Here is a 19,674-nt window from a genome sequence, read left to right as displayed (position 1 = left end):
CTAATCAGTCAAAAAGACTGAACTGAAGACATCCTGATGCATGCTGAACGGATTGCTCTCCATTCAGAATGCATTAGGATAAAACTCATCAGTTCTTTTCCGGATTTGAGCCCCTAGGAGGGAACTCAGCGTTGGAAAAGAAAAACGCTAGTGTGAAAGTACCCTTAGCGAATGGCGCACACAGCAGAGCCCGCAAGTCAACACTGTGCCGCAGAACAATTCTGTAAAGCTTGCCAAGAATGCAAGTCCTAACTAACTATTTGCAGGCCTAAACTTAGTCTCTAAAGCTTCAGGCGCCACTAGTATAAGGTGATGAGTAAACGGATTTACTGACCTGCGTCCGTTCTGTGTCAGAGGATGTCTTTTAACCGAGATGATCACCAGGCCCCCAGTCCTTGCTTGGTAATTAAACTTGTCCTACTTGCGGCCTTGCTTGGTAATTAAACTTCTGTTCAAACGCTGTAAACAATCCTCCTGGAACAATCCCTCGTCCAAAAAGCAGGATCTAGGTGAGGGACAATGACCAGTCCCCCTCCACTGCATCCCCGAACACTCCAGGGCACTCTGACACCAGGATGAAACCGGATTCTATCTCACACATCTAGTGCTTTCACCATCTCAGCTCTCACTTCCTGGTTCTTCTTTTCAGCAATCAGCAGCATGAGTCATCCTCTGCTTTGCATATTTAAATCCAGCAGTAACTTAGCTGTAACAGAAAACCAGCGGCCTCCTGTGGCCGAAATGCAAAATGACAATCCTAAAGTTCAATTATGCCTAGCATTATACAGGAAGATCTGTTCCACAATCTCACAGCTTTTACATATTGAGCCCAAATGCAGAATTTTAAAGTTTCTGCAAAAAACCTTTAATCATAAAAATAGTTTACATTTGACCTCCAATAGGCTAGGTAACAATTAATGGCTGACATGGTGTCTCCTACAGCGAATGTCCAAGCTTTCATTTTTCAACTTTTTAGTAAAAGCGGGTGACAACTATGGGGTAGACACAGATTTTTTTGCAGATAAGTGTTGAAGAGAACCTTTCTATATATTTTTGTAAATACTTGCATTCCCTATGAAATAACCATACATTTTTTGAGAATTCTGTATTGTGCTTTTCCTCTATTATTCCTCCTAGAAATGCATGACTACATTGACAGCTGGGCCCTACCATTCACATTGTCAAAGAGATGTGTCCCTACACAGTCTGACAACCTCATCACTGACTGGATAGTGTTAGGGTAGGTTCACAAGGAGGATTTTGTCAATGAAAAAATCCTCCCCGTACTGTATCCCACTGCGGTTTCTGCCATGAGTTTTCATTTTGCATGGTGCAGACTCGCTCCTGGTTTAGCTCCATTGAATGGTGGTAAACTGTGACTAGGGTCCTTGAGGTAACCGTGCACATTCTTGGAATGGTCTGGAAAACCGTGTGGGGAAAATGCTCGGCTGCCTGAACTGCAGCTTGGCTTCCACTGAAAACAATGGCGGTCTCTGTACAGATTTGGCCCAATTTTTGGCACCGAAAGTGCAATGAAACCTGAGGTCAAAATCCTCCCTCTGAACATACCCTAATAGTATGTGGGAACACACTCCTAACCGGTACCACCGAGTTGTCCGTTCATTCATACACTTTTAGGAGGAATAACAAAGGAACATTACGATGTACAGTTCTAAGAATATATGTCCCAGAATTGTTATTTCATGAAGAATAGAAGTTTGTGTTGTCAGAAATTGTAAAAAGTCCTCTTTATGTTTATATCAGGAAAATACCTCAGTAGAAGCTTCCATGGAGCAGTTGTATTATACTTAGGGATGAGCGAATCGCCTTCAAATTAAACATCCGAAGTCGATTTGCATAAAACTTCGTTTGAATACTGTAAGGAGTGAGCGCTCCGTACAGTATTAGAATGTATTGGCTCAGATGAGCCGACGTTATTACTTCGCGAAGTCTCGCGAGACTTCGGGTAATAACTTCAGAAATGAATTTCTACTGTTAAAAATCTTTTACCGAACTTGGGTTCAGTTCCAAGGTACCACTTGGAACTGAAGTGGAGTTCGGTTCGCTCATCCCTAATAATAATCCTGCCAGGGGGTAGTTATACTTGGCCGACAGGCGATGAGCATTAAAAACTGGATTTAAATGCTGTTATAGATGTTTTTTATTACTTTTGAAACTGTGGAGGAGATTTAATTAATCTGGCGTAAAGTTGGAATGGTTTAGTTGCCCATAGCAACCAATCAGATTGCACCTTTCATTTTCCAAATGAGCTAGAAAAAATAAAAGGTGTGTTGCTATGGTTCTACTTTAGGCTACTTTTACACTTGCTTTGTTAGGGTCCATTCACATGTCCGTAACTGTTTTGCGGTCCGCAAATTGCAGATCCGCAAAACATGGACACCGGCCATGTGCATTCCGATAGAAATGCCCTTTCTTGTCCGAGGCTGCGGACCAGAATAGGACATGTTCTATTTTTTTGCGGGGCCGTGGAACGAAACAGATGCGGACCCATTTTGTGGACATGTGAATGGACCCTTAGTTCCAGTATTGAGATCTGGCAGAGGATCTCAATACCGGAATTAAACAGATCCATTTTGATTTTGCACATCGGGATGCTTCCGTTCCATTAGGATGCGTTTGTGTGAAATCAAAATTGAAAAAAACGGATCCGTCACTAAATACATTGAAAGTCAAAGAGTGATGGATCCGGTTCTTTAGGCTCCTAAAAAAATGGATCCATCACCATTGACTTACATTGTTTTCAGTGCCAGATCCGTTTTTTCTGTTTTTATGACCGGACACAAAACCGCAGTTTGCAGCGGTTTAGTGTCTGGTCACAAAACGGAATGCTGCCGGAAGACATCCTGATGTATCCTAAACGGATCTCTTTCTATTCAGAATGCATGAAGAATTAATGGAAACAGAGGATCTCAATACCGTAAAACAACAACGCAAATGTGATAGTAGTTTTAACACTAATTTGATAAATCTTAAGGCCTCTTTCACACGAACGATACGGATTAGGTCCGGATGCGTTCAGGATGCGTTCACTGAAACTAGCACCATTTTGCAAGCAAGTTCAGTCAGTTTTGTCTGCGATCGCTTTCAGTTGTTACGTTTTTCAGCGCGGGTGCAATGCGTTTTAATGCGTTTTTCACGCGCGTGGCAAAAAACTGAAGGTTTACAAACAACATTTCTTAGCAACCATCAGTGAAAAATGCATTGCATCCGCACCTGCTTGCGGATGCAGTGCGTTTTTCACTGAAGCCCCATTCACTTCTATGGGGCCAGGGCTGCGTGAAAAACGCTGAATATAGAACAATGCGCATTTTTCACGCATCGCAGAACTGATGCGTGAAAAAAAACACTCATGTACACAGACCCATTGAAATAAATGGGTCAGGATTCAGTGCGGGTGCTATGCGTTCACATCACGCATTGCACCCGCGCAGAAAACTCGCTCGTGTGAAAGGGCCTAAAGGAGTTTTCCGAGACTATAAAAATGCTCCCCTATATGCCCGGGCCTCTCACAGGTAATATACTTACCCCGCTCCCTGTTCCCTGCGCGGCTCCTGGTTCCCGCACCGCCGCAGCTGTTTCTTCTCGTGCACTGATGAAAACATCCAATGTCGGGGGGAGCAGCCAATGGCAGGCGATGACGGGGATGAGCCTTCCTACCTTCCTACCCGTGATGATAGGGAGGCTCGTCCCCGTCCCTGCCTGCCATTGACTGCTCCCCCCTGGATATTTTCATCCGCGCACAGGGAGAAGCAGCAGCCCTGCGGGGACCAGAAGCGGCGCAGGGAACAGGAAGCCAGGTAAGTATATTCATTGTGAGGGTCCCAGGCATATGGGGGACGTTTTTTTTAGTCTTGGATAACCCCTTTAAAGCCCTTTGCAGACGAGCGTGTCCGAATTAGGTCCGGATGTGTTGCGTCTGCGATCAGGGAAAATCGTGCGAGTAGGGAAGGCAATTGCAGTCAATTTTGACTGCGATTGCGTTCCGATGTTCAGTTTTTATCGCGCAGGTGCAATGCGTTTTGCACGCGCGTGATAAAAAACTGACTGTGGTACCCAGACCCGAACCCGGACTTCTTCTCTGAAGTTCGGGTTTGGGTTAGGTGTTCTGCATATTTTATTATCTTCCCTAATAACATGGTTATAAGGGAAATAATAGGATTCTTAAAACAGAATGCTTACTAAAGTGTGGGTTTAGGGGTTAATAAAGGTCCTGAAAGAAGAAGAAAGAAGACGATGCCGGCTGCGCGAACAACAGGATGAGGTGAGTTATTTTTTTTATTTTTTAACCCCTAAAGCCACATTTTAGTAAGCATTCTGTATTAAGAATGCTATTATTTTCCTTTATAACCATTCTAACTTTGAATGCTGATTATGTATGATAAATAGCTGCTGCCTCCCCCCATTGACTGACAGGGCTAGATAGCAGGCTGACGTCACAGCACCACGGTGACCCGATGGACACCCTGCACCCGGCAGGATACCGCACGTGCAGTGGTCAGCGCTGACCGCGGCAGTGCAAGGGTTAATGAGCCGGCATCATTGTTTTCACCAATGCCGGTGCATACAGCAGGGGTCCAACTATCAGTGACTGCCGGACCTCTGCAGCTGATCGGGAGGGAGTAGCTCCTATGGCCGTCCGATCAGAGCGCTGTACCTGTACGGCGCTGGGATTTGTGACCGTGTTTCCAGCGACATACATGTACAGCGCTGGTATCCTACGGGTTAATGACATATTATTTATTATAGTATATGCTTTTAAAGAAACAAAAAAGATGTCTTTCTGGGGACTTCAACCTGGGATATCTACATGCAAAGCCATTAATGTAACCTCCAAGCTATAACATTACCAAATAGGGACATTAGCACATGGTTTTTCTATACTTAGAAGCTATCACATAGTACTGCGATCTGTATGATCAGATATTGTGTCTGTGGATAAAGCAGTAATATGTATATCAGCTTTCTGAGCAGATCTCAGTGTGGTGAAGCTATAGTACACAGTATGTATAATACACATATATATACAGTAGATATGTATAATCCAGGACACAGCTCTGTATACAATGACTAATCAACTTTTTCAGGGATCCCAGAAATACAGTGACTCTAGCTAATATGGAACTGCAGACACACTTGAGAGAGGTGAATCAATGTATAAGCCATGTAAGATAGCGGAGGGAGAGCAGACTTACAGTAAGATAATTTGGTTTGCTGTGAAGAGGCAGTGAATCTGGCAAGTCTCCTCATCAGCTACTCCAGAAGACGCCCAAACTTCCTCCTGCTTGTATTTGCTGGGAGAGCTGGACCATGCCTAACCACAGTGGACTAGTGAGACCCTTAGTGGTCATATCTTTGCAGCTTATGTTTGGGTGGATGCCGACAAATAATTGCAATCAAGTGATTTACAGATCTGATATTTAGACTCCTTGCTAAGAAATAAGAATACATTATTGTATTGTACAGTGACTGTTTCAAGACAAAAAAAATCAAAAAACTCAGTCACCTGGAAATAGATGAAGATACAGTAAATTAGTGCCCCCTTTACTATAGTGCTGCCCATGTACTCTAAATAAAATAAAAAAAAGGACTACTTACATCACACCCCACTTGAATTTGTCTCTGATATAGAGCTCTGTAAAATATAAAATATTAAAAGCCTGAAAGGGGTTTTGAACCCATGTATACTACATGCAAAGCAAGTGTCTTACCACTGAGCTATAGCTTTAGACACCAAATGTGGTGATTTTTTTGATCTATGAGATGTAGTATACCAAAAAACACAGTAAACCTAAAATCCTTTGTGACACTGACCAGTGAAGGAAGTCAGATAACGTCACACATCATTTAAATTTGCCTCTTATCTAGGGCTTAATAAAATGTAAACATTTTTTAGCGGCTTAAAGGGGCTTGGAACACAGAAATACTGGGTATGAAGCAATTGTTAAAGCGATATAAAGTGCTAGGATGCACTATATTAAAACCCAGTATGGGTCTTACCTTTTCCTTGGTCGAGGCAATATATCCGGAGTAACGGTCTTTCAAACCTGGATATTGTAGAAACTGCTGTGTTGAATGAGCGCTACTGTGTTAGCTGACTCCAACTTGTTCACACGGACGCCAGTATGTCACGTGATTTTTTGCAAGGCTGTAGCGTGTGATTCACAGCAGAAAGTATCACAAGGGTTGGTGCCGAGATTTCGGATGAAGAAAAACTGTTATGAAATTCGGAGCGCTCCAATCTTTCGGAAGTTACCCGAAAAATTATTTTCAGATTTCTGCAGATATTCGTATAAAGGCCTCTTTCTTGTCCAAAGGGAGTAGTATGCTGGTTCACGCCAGATGCGTTTCAGGGACCTCTTACCCCTTCCTCAGTGGCTGCCACTGAGGAAGGGGTAAGAGGTCCCCGAAACGCATCTGAGAGTGACAAAGGGGGGGGAATGGAAATGAGAGTGACAAGGGGGGGGAATGGAAATGAGAGTGACAAGGGGGGGGGATGGAAATGAGAGTGACAAGGGGGGGATGGAAATGAGAGTGACAAGGGGGGGGAATGGAAATGAGAGTGACAAGGGGGGGAATGAGTGTCAAGGGGGGGAATGGAAATGAGAGTGTTAAAGGGGGGGTGGAAATGAGAGTGTTAAAGGGGGGGAATGGAAATTAGAGTGTTAAAGGGGGGGATGGAAATGAGAGTGACAAGGGGGGGAAATGAGAGTGACAAGGGGGGGGATGGAAATGAAAGTGACAAGGGGGGAATGGAAATGAGAGTGACAAGGGGGGAATGGAAATGAGAGCGACAAGGGAGGGGGGTAGAATGAGAGTGACAAGGGAGGGGGGGTAGAATGAGAGTGACAAGGGAGGGGGGGTAGAATGAGAGTGACAAGGGAGTGGGGGAAGAATGAGATTGACAAGGGAGGGAGGGGGGGTAGAATGAGAGTGACAAGGGAGGGGGGGTTAGAATGAGAGTGACAAGGGAGGGGGGGTAGAATGAAAGTGACAAGGGAGGGGGGGTAGAATGAGAGTGACAAGGGGGGAATGAGTGTCAAGGGGGGGAATGGAAATGAGAGTGTTAAAGGGGGGGGGGGGGTGGAAATGAGAGTGTTAAAGGGGGGGTGGAAATTAGAGTGTTAAAGGGGGGGGAATGGAAATGAGAGTGACAAGGGGGGGGAGGAAATGAGAGTGACAAGGGGGGGATGGAAATGAGAGTGACAAGGGGGGGAATGGAAATGAGAGTGACAAGGGGGGGGAAATTAGAGCGACAAGGGAGGGGGGTAGAGTGAGAGTGACAAGGGAGTGGGGGAAGAATGAGATTGACAAGGGAGGGAGGGGGGGTAGAATGAGAGTGACAAGGGAGGGGGGGTAGAATGAGAGTGACAAGGGAGGGGGGGTAGAATAAAAGTGACAAGGGAGGGGGGGTAGAATGAGAGTGACAAGGGATGGGCGTAGAATGAGAGTGACAAGGGAGGGGGGGTAGAATGAGAGTGACAAGGGAGGGGGGTAGAATGAGAGTGACAAAGGAAGGGGGGTAGAATGAGAGTGACAAGAGAGGGGGGTAGAATGAAAGTGACAAGGGAGGGGGGTAGAATGAGAGTGACAAGGGAGGGGGGGTAGAATGAGAGTGACAAGGGAGGGAGGGGGGGTAGAATGAGAGTGACAAGGGAGGGAGGGGGGGTAGAATGAGAGTGACAAGGGAGGGAGGGGGGTGGAATGAGAGTGACAAGGGAGGGAGGGGGGGTAGAATGAGAGTGACAAGGGAGGGGGGGTAGAATAAGAGTGACCAGGGAGGGGGGGGGGAGAGTGACAAGGGAGTCCCCAGAGCCAGATCAAGAGCCAGACTGCAGCCAGAGACCATATCATCTTATTGTCCTAGTGGTAAGTAGACAATGCAATATGTTTATTATGTAATTGTTTAATTATTAATACTACATTGGAAACTAATTTACCTCACATTTAGGGTCCATTCACACATCCGTGTGTGTTTTGCGGATCCACAAAACACGGACAGCGACAATGTGCGTTCCGCATTTTGCGGACCGCACATTGCCGGCACTAAGAGAATATGCCTATTCTTGTCCATAGAAATGTATGGGTCCGCAATTCCGTTCCGCAAAAAGAGACGGCTACAAGAAGCTTGATTAACCGTAAGGGAAGCATAGCAGTTCTTTTCATTTAAAAGCTGAGAAAGGGGTGGAACATATGTGATGTCTGATAAGGGGGGGGGGGGGGGGGGGCGGCAATTTTTATCTTGCCTAGGGCGGCAAAAATCCTTGCACCGGCCCTGACTGTAATGTGTTAGCTTACTGCATTTTAGGCACAGAGCTATAAGCTGAGCAATAGACGTACTTTGGTTGTGTGATTTAGCATACAAATACATAGCATATCTATAACTCATTCTAACTTTGACCCTGACCTATAAAGAGCATAAGTCAAACTCAGATGTGAGAGTCAAATGTGAGAGTCAGGTGTCAGAGTCAGGTGTCAGGGTCAGGTGTCAGGGTCAAGTGTCAGGGTCAAGTGTCAGGGGTCAGGTGTCAGGCGTCAGGGTGAGGTGTCAGGGTCAAGTGTCAGGGTCAGGTGTCACATTGGCATTATTTTGATACTTGACTATGATATCTGACCATGTCCTAAAAAAGAACACTGTACTTCCGAGCTGCTCAGCATTGTACAGCCAAGGTGTTGCTTAAAACATATCGTGAACCCCAAATGCTATATTCTGGCACTACTGAAGGGCTTTGTGTGTAACTGAAGGGTGTAGTCAGAGATTTCAATTAAGGGTCCATTAACACGTCTGCAACTGTTTTGCGGTCCGCAAATTGCAGATCCGAAAAACACGGACACTGGCTATGTGCGTTCTGCATTTCGCAGACCGCACACTATAATAGAAATGCTTTTTCTTGTCCATGGATGTGCAGTGGGCTAGACCGGTGATAGGGGTCTCTTCTACAGGTGTTAGGAGAGTTTTTAGAGTTTTTGTCGTGACGCCAGTTGCATTTCAGCAACGAGGAACTAAGTTCCTCTATAAAGAAGGTAGTGGTGGAACCCAGGTGTAGGAATGCCAAAGTGGTATGAGGGTTGCCTATAGTGTCCCTTTTGGTGTGGCTTTAGCACTTGTCACAGTGCTCCTACCTGGATATCCAGAACCCAAAGCGTGGTCGTCCGCAGCAGTGATAAAAGGATTAATGGTTGAGGGATTGGTAGAAGAAATTGACTTTTATCAACGTTGAACACAGCTTTACTTGGCATAAACTTTCATCAGAGAACAGTCTTCCAAACTTTATTTTGGTTATCAGCAGATTTAGGCTTAACTTCTGGCAGGCAAACACATTCGGCTCTGCTTCATCTGTACTCACTCAGCTCTGCTATGTTGGCTGAATTAAATAGAAACTTTTCCTTGCTTTCTGTATGCTGCAACTTATCTTTCTGTAGTCTGACTCTGTCTTTATCTTGATCTGTCTATTTCTCTTATCTTTGTGTTAGCTTTGTCCCTCTTTATCTTTATCCAGGGAACCTTTCTTCCTGGCTTAAGAGGCTTACAGCTTAGACTACTTTCACACTCGCGTTTGGTGCGGATCAGATAATACAAACGTCTGCATCCGTTCAGAATCCGTTTGTATTATCTTTAACATAGCCAAGACGGATCCATTTTTTTTTTGTTCCAGATTGTGTCATAGAAAACTGATCCATCCCCAATGACTTACATTGTAAGTCAGGACGGATCCGTTTGGCTCAGTTTCGTCAGACGGACACCAGAATGCTGCAAGCAGCGTTTTGGTGTCCGCCTCCAAAGCGGAATGGAGACGAAACTGAGGCAAACTGATGCATTCTGTGCGGATCCTTTTCTATTCAGAATGCATTAGGGCAAAACTGATCAGTTTTGGACCACTTGTGAGAGCCCTGAACGGATCTCAGAAACAGAAGGCCAAAACACCAGTGTGAAAGTAGTCTTTGGCCTCTGGGCCCAACAGAGCAGGCAGTGCTCTGCTGGCCGACACACAACCTTCCCTGTGCAGGGGCTGCTCTAGACACAACCTCTCCCCAAGATGGGGTAGGTTAGACTGCCTTTCACTAACACTGAACTCCTCCCTCTCTAGAGAAGGCTGGAATGGAATAGAAGGCTCCACTCCAGGGAAACTAGTTCTGCCAAGATTGCCGCCATCTGCTGGTAGACCAGGCACATTACATGTTAACAGTAATTTATAGGGTAATATGAATACACATTTTTGTAGGACATGGAAGTTGGTGTATAAGATGACACAGAATCACCCATTAAATATAGTGGGGGCCACAAAAAGGTGGTAATGCCACTCTGGGGTGTTATAGATGCGGATAAGAATAGGACATGCTCTATTTTTTTGCGGGGCTGTGGAACGGAAGTGCGGATGCGGACAGCACACGGAATGGATGCAGACCCATTTTGCGGACATGTGAATAAACCCTAAGGGCTCATGCACATGACCGTATGTATTTTGCCAGCCCCTAATAGAACAGTCCTATCCTTGTCCGTAATGCGGAAAATAATAGGACATGTTCTATTGTTTTGCGGAACAGAAATACGGAAACGGAATGCACACAGACTAACTTTCGTTTTGTTTGCGGACCCATTGAATTGAATGGTTACGCATATGGTCCGCAAAATAAACGGAACGGACACGGAAAGAAAATTAGTTCGTGTGCATGAACCCTAAAGCCAAGTTCACACTTCAGTTATTTGGTAAGGTATTGCCATTAGTGATTTTGTGCCAAAACCAGGTGTGAGTCACAAACACAGAACAGGTGCAGATCTTTCCATTACACCTTATCACTCTGTAGGCTTCACTACTGGTTTTGGCTTGCAATAACTGATGGAAATAACTGACCAAATAACTGAAGTGTGAACTCAGCCTAAATGAATCAATGTGATTAGCTGTCGACTGGAATCTGCTGAGGACCCGCTGCTGAGCGGTCACCTTTACACACAGCAGAACAGGAAAATTACTACTGAAAAAACATTAACCACTTACACTAAAATAGCAAAGCAGGTGATTTTCCTGAGTGTAACCTCGCACAATATAATGGGCTCTCAATCTTGCCAAGAGGCATATTCTATTGCTAATTCTTGACATGGATAATGCAGATAATGAAAGCAGGTTACGCTGACATGAGCAATGCCGATCGCAAGGCCTTTGTATTCTTGATGGTTGGAAGCCCCGATGATAATAAGCTGTTGTCTTAGAGGGAAAAACTGTAACAGGACAAACATTCCCATCTCACAATGCTCAATATAAACCGCTTAAATGTGTCATCAGAAAATAACCTACTATTTAAATCACTTTTTTTTATTTTTAACATTTTTTTTAAAGAATTTTTGATGATATTGTTTTTAATTTTCCATGTCAATGTCTATATTTAAACAACTGGCTACTAAACTTAAAGGGGTTATCCCACGAATAATGTAAAAAATAAAAATCAGACATCATATAGTACAGTCGTGACCAAAAGTTTTGAAAATTACATAAATATTGGAAATTGGAAAAGTTGCTGCTTAAGATTTTATAATAGCAATTTGCATATACTCCAGAATGTTATGAAGAGTGATCAGATGAATTGCATAGTCCTTCTTTGCCATGAAAATTAACTTAATCACAAAAAAACCTTTCCACTGCATTTCATTGCTGTCATTAAAGGACCTGCTGAGATCATTTCAGTAATCGTCTTGTTAACTCAGGTGAGAATGTTGACGAACACAAGGCTGGAGATCATTATGTCAGGCTGATTGGGTTAAAATGGCAGACTTGACATGTTAAAAGGAGGGTGATGCTTGAAATCATTGTTCTTCCATTGTTAACCATGGTGACCTGCAAAGAAACGCGTGCAGCCATCATTGCATTGCATAAAAATGGCTTCACAGGCAAGGATATTGTGGCTACTAAGATTGCACCTCAATCAACAATTTATAGGATCATCAAGAACTTCAAGGAAAGAGGTTCAATTCTTGTTAAGAAGGCTTCAGGGCGTCCAAGAAAGTCCAGCAAGCGCCAGGATCGTCTCCTAAAGAGGATTCAGCTGCGGGATCGGAGCGCCACCAGTGCAGAGCTTGCTCAGGAATGGCAGCAGGCAGGTGTGAGCGCATCTGCACGCACAGTGAGGCGAAGACTTTTGGAAGATGGCCTGGTGTCAAGAAGGGCAGCAAAGAAGCCACTTCTCTCCAAAAAAACATCAGGGACAGATTGATCTTCTGCAGAAAGTATGGTGAATGGACTGCTGAGGACTGGGGCGAAGTCATATTCTCAGATGAAGCCTCTTTCCGATTGTTTGGGGCATCTGGAAAAAGGCTTGTCCGGAGAAGAAAAGGTGAGCGCTACCATCAGTCCTGGTTCATGCCAACAGTAAAGCATCCTGAGACCATTCATGTGTGGGGTTGCTTCTCATCCAAGGGCTCACTCACAATTTTGCCCAAAAACACAGCCATGAATAAAGAATGGTACCAAAACACCCTCCAACAGCAACTTCTTCCAACAATCCAACAACAGTTTGGTGAAGAACAATGCATTTTCCAGCACGATGGAGCACCGTGCCATAAGGCAAAAGTGATAACTAAGTGGCTCGGGGACCAAAACGTTGACATTTTGGGTCCATGGCCTGGAAACTCCCCAGATCTTAATCCCATTGAGAACTTGTGGTGAATCCTCAAGAGGCGTGTGGACAAACAAAAACCCACTAATTCTGACAAACTCCAAGAAGTGATTATGAAAGAATGGGTTGCTATCAGTCAGGAATTGGCCCAGAAGTTGATTGAGAGCATGCCCAGTCGAATTGCAGAGGTCCTGAAAAAGAAGGGCCAACATTGCAAATACTGACTCTTTGCATAAATGTCATGTAATTGTCGATAAAAGCCTTTGAAACTTATGAAGTGCGTGTAATTATATTTCACTACATCACAGAAACAACTGAAACAAAGATCTAAAAGCAGTTTAGCAGCAAACTTTGGGAAAACTAATATTTGTGTCATTCTCAAAACTTTTGGCCACGACTGTACATGACAATACATTTCTAACACCTCACATGGATCCAGAGATCTCCCCATTCATTGCTCTGCTAGATTTATATCAAGCTGAAAGCTCAAGGGGAGTGTCTTTTGTGCTGCAGCTCAGGGGGCGTGTCTCAGCTCTCCCTATCACAGCTCAGGGGTCGTGTCTCAGCTCTCCCTATCACAGGTCAGGGGGCAGTTGAAGGATGAAACTGAGCATGTGCGGCCGTCTCAGTGAGCAGGTCAAAGAAATAAGAAATTAAATGGCACTATACAGATACATTTTATTGAATAACTCTAAGCTATAATACATTTTTAATTACATGCAATTACAAAAGTATTCAGATCCCGGTGCTGGTTTGAAAAATGTAGAATAATATTTGCAGGACAACCCCTTTAATAATTGGAGCCATTTATTGGTCTATACAGATCACTTCACTGCAGTTATCTGCTTATCTGTCATTGCAATCCTGCCTGTAATATCACCTCTGTGTATAGATAAGACAGTATACTCCATTCCCAACAGATGATTGTCCAAGCTTATCTATTCTTTCCTTGTACAATGACCTCTGCACAGGTCACAGAGCCTAGAAAACTCTCCCATAGAAGTCAATGAGGTCCCCTCCTGACCATTGTGCCTATGGCCCATATGGCCGCCCCCATAATCATGTTCAGAAAATAGAATTAAAAAATCTGCAATCAGAAAATATAAACAGATTACAAAAAAGAATATATGTCGCTATCTGGTTTTAACTGGTAGAAAAAAACATTGGTGACACATTAGTGACACATTGACAAGTTGTATTTTTTCATGGCACCATTTAAAGGGAACTACATCACAGCTGAAGCCAGTTATTGGCTGTAGTGGAGCATGTGACCATGTCTATGCAGCAGCAGATGTAAACAGTCCAGGGACTGGATCGTGGACATGTGTGAGCCAGCATGGGGGACTGAGGTGGGGGGAGCAGTATCAATCTTCTATTTATAGAGACAGGTGAGCATTAGAAAAAATAAATCTTTATTTACGAAGAATGCCTTTAACCACTTAAGGACCACAGGTTTATACCCCCCTAGTGACCAGGCCCTTTTTTACAAATCGACACTTCACAGCTTTAACGGTTTATTGCTCGGTCATGCAACTTGGCACCCAAATGAATTTTACCTCCTTTTCTTCTCACAAATACAGCTTTCTTTTGGTGGTATTTGATTGCTGCTGAGATTTTTTGTTTTTCTGATATTAATCAAAATAGACCGCAATTTTCTCAAAAAAAGTGTATTTTTAACTTTCTCTGGTTAAATTGTTCAAATATAATTACATTTCTATACAATTTTGTGTCAGAATTTATTGTGCTACATGTCTTTGATAAAAAAAATCCAATAAGTGTATATTTATTGGTTTGCGCAAAAGTTATAGCGTTTACAAACTATGGTACAAAAATGTGAATTTCCGCATTTTGAAGCAGCTCTGACTTTCTGAGCACCTGTCATGTTTCTTGAGGTGCTAGAATGCCAGGATAGTTAAATACCCCCCAAATGACCCCCATTTTAGAAAGAAGACACCCCAAAGTATTTGCGGAGGGGCATGGTGAGTTTATGTATAATTTCTTTTTTTTCACAAGTTAGCGGAAAATGACACTTTCTGAAGAAAAAATGAATAAAATAAAGTTTCCATTTCTGCTAACTTATGGCAAAAAAAAAAAAAATCTCCCACGGACTCACTATGCCCCTCAGTGAATACCTTGGGGTGTCTACTTTCCGAAATAGGGTCATTTGTGGGGTGTGTTTACTGTTCTGGCATTTTGGGCGGGGCTAAATTGTGAGCAACCCTGTAAAGCCTTAATGTACTCGTTGGACTTTCGGCCCCTTTACTCACCTAGGCTGAAAAAAAGTGTCACACATGTGGTATCGCCGTACTCAAAAGAAGTAGGGCAATGTGTTTTGGGGTGTATTTTTGTGACAAAAAATAAAATTTTACATGAATTCACCATACCCCTCACGGAATACCTTGGGGTGTCTTCTTTCCAAAATGGGGTCACTTGTGGGGTATTTATACTGCCCTGGCATTTTAGGGGCCCTAAAGCGTGAGAAGTAGTTTGGAATCCAAAAGGGTAAAAATGCCCTGTGAAATCCTAAAGGTACTCATTGAAATTTGGGCCCCTTTTGCGCACCTAGGCTGCAAAAAAGTGTCACACATGTGGTATCGCCGTACTCAGAAGAAGTAGGGCAATGTGTTTTGGGGTGTATTTTTACATATACCCATGCTGGGTGAGAGAAATATCTCTGTAAATGACAACTTTTTCCATTTTTTTATACAAAGTTGTCAATTTACAGAGATATTTCTCTCACCCATTATGGGTATATGTAAAAATACACCCCAAACCACGTTGCCCTACTTCTCCTGAGTACTGCAATACCACATGTGTGACATTTTTTTGCAGTCAAGATGGGCAAAGGGGCCGAAAGTCCAACTAGTACCTTTTAGGAGGGCATTTTTACGCATTTGGATCCCAGACTTCTTCTCACGCTTTAGGGCCCCTAAAATGCCAGGGGAGTATAAATACCCCACATGTGACCCCATTTTGGAAAGAAAACACCCCAAGGTATTCTGTGAGGGACATGGCGAGTTCATAGAAGATTTTTTTTTTGGCACAAGTTAGCGGAAATAGATTTTTTTTTTTTTTTTTTCTCACAGTCTCCCTTTCCGCTAACTTGTGACAAAAAGTTCAATCTTTCATGGACTCAATATGCCCCTCAGCGAATACCTTGGGGTGTCTTCTTTCCAAAATGGGGTAATTTGTGGGGTGTTTGTACTGCCCTGGCATTTGAGGGTCTCCGCAATCATTACATGTATGGCCAGCATTAGGAGTTTCTGCTATTCTCCTTAAGCCTCATGCACACGACCGTTGTTTAGGTCCGCATCCGAGCCGCCGTTTTGGCGGCTCGGATGCGGACCCATTAATTTCAATGGGACCGCAAAAGATGCGGACAGCACTCCGTGTGCTGTCCGCATCCGTGGCTCCGTTCCGCGTCCCCGCTAAAAAAATATAACATGTCCTATTCTTATCCACGCTTTGCGGACAAGAATAGGCATTTATATTGCCAAGGCAACATGGGCGCCTTCCGTTTTTTGCGGATCGGGACCGCAAAAAACGGCACGGTCGTGTGCATGAGGCCTTATATTGAGCATACGGGTAATGAGATTTTTTTTTTCCGTTCAGCCTCTGGGCTGAAAGAAAAAATGAACGGCACAGATTTCTTCATTCGCATCGATCAATGTGGATGAAAAAATCTCTGCTAAAAAATGTGGAAAAAAAAAAAAGAGGGGAAAGGACATAGGAGTGCTTGCGAAGTAAAGCTGCGATCGCTAATAAAGATCCAAAAAGCTCAAAAATGATCTTTATAGCGCCGCAGCGATTTTACGGTGTTTTTGCAGTGATCAGAAAAAAAATATTCTGTCACTGCGGTGGGGCAGACTGAACGCAAGTGTGCGCACAAAAGATCAGGCCTGATCGGGCGAACACTGCGTTTTTTGTAGAGCCTAAGGTGACCCTAATGTACTGATATAGATCTGATTGCGATCAGTCTTGATCACTTACAGATACTATATAGTACTAGTGCTGATTAGCGACAGCGATGACGCTAATCAGCGACTAATCAGTGACTGCGGTGCAGTGGGCGCTAACTACCTAACAAGTAGCTAACTAACTGGGGGTGATAAGGGACCCTTAGGCCCCATTCACATGTCTGCAATTCTGTTCCGCATTTTGCGGAACGGAATTGCGGACCCATTCATTTCTATGGGGACAGACTTTGTCCCGCTCGGATCCGGAATTGCGGATCTGCACTTCCGGGTCCGCACTTCCGTTCCGAAAAAATATAGAACATGTCCTATTCTTGTCGGCAATTGCGGACAAGAAAAGGCATTTTCTATATAGTTCTGGCAATGTGCGGATCCGCAAAATGCATAAAGCACATTGCCGGTGTCCGTGTTTTGCGGATCCGCGGATCCGTGGATCCGCAAAACACATACGGACGTCTGAATGGAGCCTTACAGGGTGGTGATCAATGACAGAGGGGTGATCAGGGAGTCTATATGGGGTGATCAGGGGTTAATAAGGGGTTAATAAGTGACAGGGGGGGTGTAGTGTAGTGTAGTGTGGTGCTTGGTGCAACTTACTGAGCTACCTGTGTCCTCTGGTGGTCGATCCAAGCAAAAGGGACCACCAGAGGACCAAGTAGCAGGTATATCAGACGCTGTTAACAAAACAGCGTCTAATATACCTTTCTGATGCGATTTTTTTAACATCTACAGCATGCTAGTGAATGATCAGCGCTGGCAGGCTGTAGATCAACTTCTAAACTGCGCGATCCTGTGAGCGCACGTTCACAGGAAATCTCGGGTCTCACGAGATGACGCCAATAGGCATCGCTGAGCCCTGAGAGCGCTGCCGTCCGGACGCCTATTGGCGTTACGTGTGTGGCAAGCGGTTAATCTAAGCCATGATGATGTACAAAGTGAAGCCTCAAGTAAAGCAATAAAAATGGTAACAGTAATAAAGTATACACCAGTGTATAAAAGGGTAGACTGTTTTTCGACCAACACCCTAAGAAGCAGTGGCGGACTGGCCATAGACCCTACAAGGAAATTTCTAGGTGGGCTGATGCCTTGAGGGGCACCCAAGCCCTCCTCACATCCACCAGCCTGGTGCATAACCAGCCTGGTGCATAATGATCTGAATCTCTCCTTTGCCGCTCGCCAGCAGACACAGGTGCCCTCCTGAATTCAACTGTATCGTCATCCTGAATACAGTGGTGCAATACATATATGGCAGTATTTTGTGCTGCACTGTGGTATTTGGTTCTGCTGGGGCGGTATAGTGTTCTGCACTACTGCATTACTGGCCCTGCCTACTTGTGTTGTCCCGCCTTCTATCAATTTGGATCCACCTACAACATGGGGCCACTTTTAGTTTTTTTCCAGGGACACTTTAAGATCCCAGCCTGCCCCTGCTGAGAAGTAACCATACCATACCATGCCCCGACTCCCAACATGTCCTTATATCTGTAGGCTGTCTGGGAGTTGTAGTTTTGCAACAGCTGGAGAGCTGTAGGTTGGGCATCCCCGGGCATGGGATTCAGCTGGTTCCTTCTAATCTCCAAATCCGGTTGTTAAAATTACAACTGGATCGGAAAACCGTGTTACCGGCTGACTCCTGATCCGGCGCTCTGGCGGCGGCAGGGCAGCTGGAGATGTTCACTTCCATTTCTTCGCATGCCGCTGATATTTGAGCTCCTTAGTTAGGTGGTATGTGTGTGTGTAGTGTATATATGGTGTATTTATGTAGGTGTACCATGTATATGGTGTATATGTGTATGTGTGTTGCACATATATGGTGAATGTATATGTAAACATGTGTCGTGATGCCGCATGTCCGCCGTTGAGTAGGGAACCTGTTGTTAAAACTTTGAATCCCACCCCTGAACATCCCTGCCCTAGGTATATGTCCTGTTAACTTTGTGGTAGGGATATAAGCACCTAAATGGAGCAGATTCCTAAATGGAGCAGATTCTGAATGCGTATAAGGCAGCCAGCCAGGAAATTTTAGACATACAGTGTCCATACATACATCATTGCCAAACTACAATGTAATAGACCAATAAAAGTTTTTTTTTGCATTACAAACAAAGCCATTGGTAGTTTTGAGGGAATTAAAGCTAATCAAAAAGCGTTGGTTGCAATGGATTATAAAACACGAAAACCAGTAACAACTGCTTTGTTAATACACTCATTGGAATCCGAGGAGCGAAGCATATGCTGTAGAGAGCGACTGCTGTGTGTTCAATTTAATGTACGGAGATAAAAGAGTCTTAGAGAAAGAGAGCAACATATGTGAGCCTGTACAAATGCAGGACTTTTGGACAAACCAGCGTCAGTGAAGATTATAGAATATAGATAATACTAAAACCAAACAGGAACAGGTAAGCTGAGCAGGAGCAATGGATACACAGAAGAACAAGGAATGAGGAAGACATGTTTGATAGATAGCACAGGACTGTGCAAAATTTTAGTCAGGTGTAAAAAAGGTGTAAAATCAGGTGTAAAAAATGCTGCAAAGTAAGAATGTTTTCAAAAATAGAAGTGTTAACCCCCTGAGGACCTTCGCCGTACATGTATGGAGGAAGTCCAGGCTCTAAACATGTCGCCCGCTCGCACGTGCAGCCATAGCCACCAGGTTTCTGCTATTTTAAATATCAGAGAGCTGTGGCATATGTATGCGATCAGCCACAAGGCTGATCGCATACATTTTCCCTTTCAGATTCCATGGTCAACTGTGACCACGGCATCAGAGAAGTCCAGAAGAGGAAGCCATGCGCTTCCGCTCCCGTAACAGCGTTCCTCAGCTGAGATTGGGGGACCTGTTACACTGATCTAATAGACCGAAGCCTCAAGCAGGCTTCAGAGTCTATTAGATAAATATACCAATACAGGCCACTAGGTGGCAGCACTGTATTGATATATTGAAAATTAAGTGTTCAATGATGCTATATTGCCATCAATGAACACAATGGGCAATCTAATGATTGACAGCTATAGTCACCCAAGTTAAAAAAAAAGTTTTTACAAATATAAACAAAAATAAAAAATATAAAAG

This window comes from Bufo bufo, chromosome 3 (assembly GCF_905171765.1).
Source record: "Bufo bufo chromosome 3, aBufBuf1.1, whole genome shotgun sequence".
Taxonomy (NCBI): domain Eukaryota; kingdom Metazoa; phylum Chordata; class Amphibia; order Anura; family Bufonidae; genus Bufo; species Bufo bufo.
Note: the sequence above shows the minus strand (reverse complement) of the source record.